Source organism: Hylobates moloch, unplaced genomic scaffold (assembly GCF_009828535.3).
Source record: "Hylobates moloch isolate HMO894 unplaced genomic scaffold, HMol_V3 SCAFFOLD_3, whole genome shotgun sequence".
NCBI lineage: Eukaryota > Metazoa > Chordata > Mammalia > Primates > Hylobatidae > Hylobates > Hylobates moloch.
The window spans coordinates 9,468,955-9,475,664 of NW_026652278.1; the positions used below are offsets into that span (position 1 = coordinate 9,468,955).

General features: G+C 43.5%; 1 pseudogene; it reads right to left on the reverse strand.

Moving 5' to 3' along the window:
• Nucleotides 1-718: 718 nt before the first annotated feature.
• LOC116480503 (Y-box-binding protein 2-like) lies at nt 719-1,607 on the reverse strand (annotated as a pseudogene).
• Between the last annotated feature and the right edge of the window lie 5,103 nt (nt 1,608-6,710).

Here is a 6,710-nt window from a genome sequence, read left to right on the forward strand (position 1 = left end):
TGCTGCACGTATCAAACTGTCATCTAGGTTTTCAGCTCCGCATGCATTAGGTATTTGTACTAATGCTGTCCCTCCCCTAGACCCCACCCTCCGACAGGCCCCGTGTGTGATGTTCCCCTCCCTGTGTCCATGTGTTCTCATTGTTCAGCTCCAACTTATGAATGAGAACATGCTGTGTTTGGTTTTCTGTTCCTGTGTTAAGTTTGCTGAGAATGATGGCTTCCAGCTTCATCCATATCCCTGCAAAGGACATGAACTCATCCTTTTTTATGGCTATATAGTATTCCATGGTGTATATGCCCCACATTTTCTTTATCCAGTCTATAACTGATGGGCATTTGGGTTGGTTCCAAGTCTTTGCTATTGTAAATAGTGCTGCAGTAAACATATGTGTGCATACGTCTTTATAGAAGAATGATTTATAATCTTCTGGGTATATACACAGTAATAGGATTGCTGGGTCAAATGGTATTTCTGGTTCTAGATCCTTGAGGAATCACCACACTATCTCCCACAATGGTTGAACTAATTTACACTATCACCAACAGTGTAAAAGCGTTCCTATTTCTCCACAGCCTTGCCAGCATCTGTTATTTCCTTATTTTTTAATGATTGCCATTCTAACTGGCATGAGATGGTATCTCATTGTGGTTTTGATTTGCATTTCTCTAATGATCAGTGATAATGAGCTTTTTTTCATGTTTGTTGGCCGCATAAATGTCTTCATTCTTTTTTATTATTTTTAATTTTTTTTAAAAATAATTTCCTTGGCTGGGCTTGGTCTCACCATCCCCGCCTTCCATGGTATGCTCCTGGGGTGGCCTGGGGCAGAAAGGCCTTAGGTACCTGGGCCGGAATCTGGGCCGGGGGACGCGCTCATCTCCCTGCTGTTGGTGCCCCTCCAATGGGGCTGTGTCTTTGGGTTCTACTAGTCAGTGCCCTCTATAGGCTGCTGCTGGTAGGGGGGCGGGGGCCTCGCACAAACTGCCATCGGTAGAAGAGGGGAGGGGGGCGCCCTCCGTGGGTGGTGGGGCAACTGAGCGAGGCCGAGGATGAATTGGCGGAACCTACGTCTGTTGGGGTAATAACGGTGACCTTCACGGGCACCCTCCCCCCTAACCCCGGGCCTAGTTACATTAGCAGCTTCTGTGCCCTTCTCTCCTTCCGCGACGTCAAATTCCACAGTCTCCCCATCTCCAAAGCTGTGCAGAAACTTCCTGGGGTTGTTTCTTTTAACAGCTGTCTAGTGAACAAAGACATCTTCCTTGGTGTCATTCCTGTTGGTGAATCCATAACCACTACGGACGTTGAACCGTTTGACAGTGCCCAGGACTCGGGTTGCCAGCACCGGCTTGTCTGCTTGACTCCGGGCCAGGGGGCGGGGGTTCCCGAGGCCGCCGTCGCCCGGCTGCCAGGGGTGCGGGGCCCGGCGCCGAGGGGGTCCCAGCAGCGGGGCTCAAGGCGGCTCCGTCCCCGCCGCAGCCGCCCGCCCCGCCGCCTGCTTTCTGCGGCTCCCCTGCGGGCACCGGTACCACCACCGCTACCACCCCTGCCGCCGTCGCGGGCACCGTCGCCGCGGGGACCGCTGTCGCCTCCACCTCGTTCATCCCGCCGGGTCCAGTACCGGCCCCCGCCACCGCCGCCGCCGCCGCCACCACTGCCACCGCCACCGCCCCGGCCCCTCCCCCGGCTCGCGAACCCGCTGCCCTGCTCGATCCTCGCGCTCCGAGCCTCGCCCGCACGCCCAGAGTCTTCACTCTTAATTGCTGCACTTTCTTTTTTTTTTGAGATGGAGTCTCGCTCTGTCGCCCAGGCTGGAGTGAAATGGCTGATCTTGGCACACTGCAACCTTCACCTCTCGGATTCAAGTGATTCTCTTGCCTCAGCCTCCCAAGTAGCTGAGATTACAGGCGTGCGCCACAACGCCCGGCTAATTTTTGTATTTTTAGTAGGATGAGGTTTCACCATGTTGGTCAGGCTGGTCTCGAACTCCTCACCTCAAATGATCCTCCCGTCTTGGCCTCCCAAAGTGCTGAGATTACAGGCATGAGCCATCATGCCCAGCCTGCACTTCTTAATTGCTCCCTTTCCCCAGTCCCTCAAGCCCATGCTTGTTCAGGTATCACAGCCCCTCACCAACCAGTGACTGTGCCTCCTGGAACACAGGGCCCTCTCAGCCCATGCACCAGAAGAGGGAACTACCATTGCCTTAGCTGAGAAGTGACCCATTTAAGTCCACTCACATTTCAGTTGCCAGAACTCGATCTGTGTTCCCATCCAGCTGTGAGACAGCCAGTCTGCCTTGGCCTGGATGGAGAGATGCTGTCAGGAAGTATTTGTGCTGTCTTGTATTTCACTGAGGACTCCTATGAGACTCTGCAAGGACAAAAACCATGTGATCATCTCAATCAACGTCAACAAAAGGATTTGACTAAAGGTAACATCCCTTCATTATGAAAACCATCAAATTAGGTATAAAAAGGAACATATCTCAACACAATAAAGGACGTATATGACAAACCCACAGCTAATATCATATTGAATAAAAAAAAGTCAAAAGCTTTTCCTCTGAAATCTGGAATAAGACAAGGATGCCCACTTTCACCACTTGTATTCAACATAGTACTGGAAGTCCCTGCCACAGCGGTTAGGTAAGAGAAAGAAAGAAAGAGCATCCAAATTGGAAATAAAGAAGTCAAATTGTCTCTGTCTGCTGATGACATGATCTTCTAAAGGCTCCACCAAAAAAACTGACTTAATAAATTTGGTAAAGTTGCATGGTACCAAATCAACCTACAGAAATTAGTACTGTTTCCATACACCAATAGCAAACTATCTGAAAAAGAAATCAAGAAAGCAATCCCTGGGCTGGACATGGTGGCTCACGCCTATAATCCCAGCACTTTGGGAGGCTGAGGCAGGAGGATTGCCTGAGGTCAGGAGTTTAAGATCAGCCTGGCCACATGGTGAAACCCCTTCTCTACTAAAAATACCAAAACTAGCTGGGCTGGTGGTGCACCCCTGTAATCTAGCTACTTGGGGGGCTGAGGCAGGAGAATTGCTTGACTGCGGGAGGTAGAGTTTGCAGCAAGGTGAGATAGTGCCTCTCCCCTCCAGCCTGGGCAATAGAGTGAGACTGTGTCTCAAAAACAACTACAACAACAAACCAAGAATAAATTGAATCGAAGTAGTGAAAGATCTCTACAATGAAAACTATAAAATATCAATGAAACAAACTGAAGAGGACACAAATAAATGGAAAGATATTTTATGTTCATGGGTTAGAAGAATTAATATTGTTAAAATGTTCATATTGCACAAAGTGATCTAGAATTTCAATGCAATCCCTATCAAAAAAATTAACATTCTTCACAAAAATAGAAAAAACAATCCTAAAATATGTACCAAACCATAAAAAAACCCAAATAACCGAAGCAATCTTAAGAAAAAGAACAAAGCTGGAGGCATTAAACTACCTAACTTCAAGATATACTACAAAGCTATAGTAACTAAAACAACATGATATTAGCATAAAAACAAGACATATAGACGAATGTGAGAGAATGGAGAACCCAGAAATAAATGCATGCAGTTATAGCCAACTGGTTTTTTTGACAAAGGTGTCGAGAACACACACTGGGAGGAAGGACAGCCTTTTTAGTAAATGGTGCTGAGAAAACTAGATATTGACATTCAGAAGAATAAAACTCTACCACTTTCTTTCAGCATATTAAAAAAAAAGTCAACTCAAAATGGATTGAAGAGTTAAATGTAAGACCTGAAACTATAAAACTACTAGAAGAAAACATAGGGGAAATGTTTTAGGACATAGGCCTGGGCAAGGATTTTTTGTTGCCTATGCTTAAAAGTATAGGCAACAAAAGCAAAAATAGACAAATGATATTATAGCAAACTAAAAAGCATTTGTACAACAAAGGAAACAATCAACAGAGCGAAGAGACAATCTACAGAATAGGAGAAAATATTTACAAACTATGCATCTGACAAGGGGCTGATATCCAGAATATATAAAGAACTCAAACAACTCAATAGCAAAAAACCAAACAGTTGAATTTTAAAATGGGCAAAAGATCTGAACAGATATTTATCTAAAGAATACATAAACATTGACAACAGAAGTGTAAAAAAATGCTCAACATCACTAATCATGAGGGAAATGCAAAGAAAAACCATAATGAGATATTACCTCACCCCAAGTAGAATGGTTATTACCAAAAAGACAAAAAACAAAACAAATACTGGCAAAGATATGAAGAAATGGGAACCCTTATGTATTAGTCTGTTCTTGCGTGGCTAACAAAGACATACCCGAGACTGACTAATTTATAAAGGGAAGAGGTTTAATTGACTCACAGTTCCACATGGCTGTGGGGGCCTCACAATCATGGGGGAAGGTGAAAGGGAAGCAAGACATGTCTTACATGGCAGCAGGCAAGAGAGCTTGTGCAGGGGAACTGCCCTTTTATACCATCAGATCTCATGAGACTTATTCACTATTATGAGAATAGCAGGGGAAAAACCCACTCTCAAGATTCAATTACCTCCCACTGGGCCCCTCCCATGAAACATGGGCATTATTACAATTCAATATGAGATTTGGGTGGGGACACAGAGCCAAACCATATCAACTTATATACTGTTGGTGGGAATGTAAACTAGTACAGCTGTTATGGAAAACAGTATGGAGTTTCCTCAAAAAATTAAAAATAGAACTACCATATCATCCAGCAATCTCACTACTGGGTATACTGTATATATCTAAAGGAAATGAAGCCAGTATGTCAAAGAGACACCTGCACCCCCATGTTTATTTCAACACTATTCACAATAGTGAAGATATGGAAGCAACCTAAGTGTCCATTAGTGAATGAATGGATAAAGAAAATGAGGTACACATACACTATGGAATTGTATTCAGCCATAAAAAATCAAGTCTTGTTATTTTTTGCAAGATGGATGAACCTGTAGGACATTATGTTAAGTGAAATAAGCCAAGCTCAGAGGTATAAATACCACGTGATCTCGCTCATTTGTGGAATCTGAAAAAGCTGATCTCACAGAAGTACAGAGTAGAATAGAAGTTACCAGAGGGTGGAGAAGCTTAGGGGAAAGAGGGGATGAGAAGAGATTGGTCAATGGGTACAAAATTACAGGTAGATAGAAGAAATAAGTTATGGTATTCTATTGCACAGTAGGGTGACTATAGTTAACAATACAAGGGGACTTCAAAAAGTTAGGAAAAAATGGAATTAAAAGACAAAAATTTAAAGCATAAACTTTATTTCTCAACATAAGCTCCATCGACTTCAAGAAATTTTTCTAAGAGATGTGATATGGTTTGGATCTGTGTCCTCACCCAAATTTCATGTTCAGCTGTAATCCCTAGTGTTGGAGGTGGGGCCTGGTGGGAGGTGACTGGGTTACGGGGGCACATTTCTCACGAATGTTTTAGCACTATCCCCTTGATGCTGTCCTCATGAGAGTGAGTTCTCCTGATATCTGGTTGTTTAAAAGTGTGTATCACCTCCTGCCCACCCCCACTGTCCCTCCTGCTCTTGCCATGTAAGACACCTACTCTCACTTTGCCTTCTGCCATGAGTAAAACTTCCCAAGGCCTTCCCAGAAGCAGATTTGGTTTGGATCTGGGTCCCCACCCAAATCTCATGTTGAATTGTAATCTTCAATGTTGGAGGTGGGGCCTGGTGGGAGGTGATTGGATCATGGAGATGTTTCTCAAGAATGGTTTAGCACCATTCCCTTGGTGCTGTTCTCATGATAGCGAGTACATGAGTTCTCACAAGATCTGGTTGTTTAAGTGTGTAGCACTTACCCCCTCCCTCTCTCTTGCTACTGCTTTTGCCATGTGACATGCAAGTTTCCACTTTACCTTCTGCCATAATTGTAAGCTTCCAGAGGCCTCCCAGAAGCAGACTCCAGTACTGTGCTTCTTGTACAGCCTGCAGAACTGGGAGCCAATTAAATCTCTTTACTTTATAAATTAGCCAGTCTCAGGTATCTTTTTATAGCAATGTGAGAACAGCCTAATACAGGCTGTTTTTAAGTCCATGTCTTACCCTTGTTAGTTCCTCAAACTAGATCCTGCTCAGGCATATTATAATAAGTTAGTATGTGTTTATTTCTGTGCAAAAATTTTTGCAATCCATGCATAGTTTTTTTCATAATATGCACTTTCCATGAACTTCTTGAAGACCCCTCACATTGTATCATATATTTCAAAATAATTAGAAGAGAGGGTTTTGAAGGTTCTCATCACAAGGAAATGATAAATGTTTGAGGTGATGGATATGCTTAATACCATGATTTTATCATTACACCATGCATACCTGTATTAAAACATGACACTGTACTTCATAAATAGGTACAATTATTGTGTGTCAATTAAAAATAAAATATAACAACAACAAAATGAACTACTAGATTCTAGGTTGGTCCTCCTTATTCATTATTCCTCCTAATTTTAATCTTTTCAGATTTTCTCTTAATCTTAATTCCTTTTAATCCTTTTCAGATTTTCTTTCCTTTTTTTTTTTTTTTTTTTTTTTAGACAGAGTCTTGCTGTGATGCCCAGGCTGAAGTGCAGTGGCGCAATCTCAGCTTACTGCAAGCTTCCGCTTCCCAGGTTCACACCATTCTCCTGCCTCAGCCTCCCAAGTAGCTGGGACTACAGG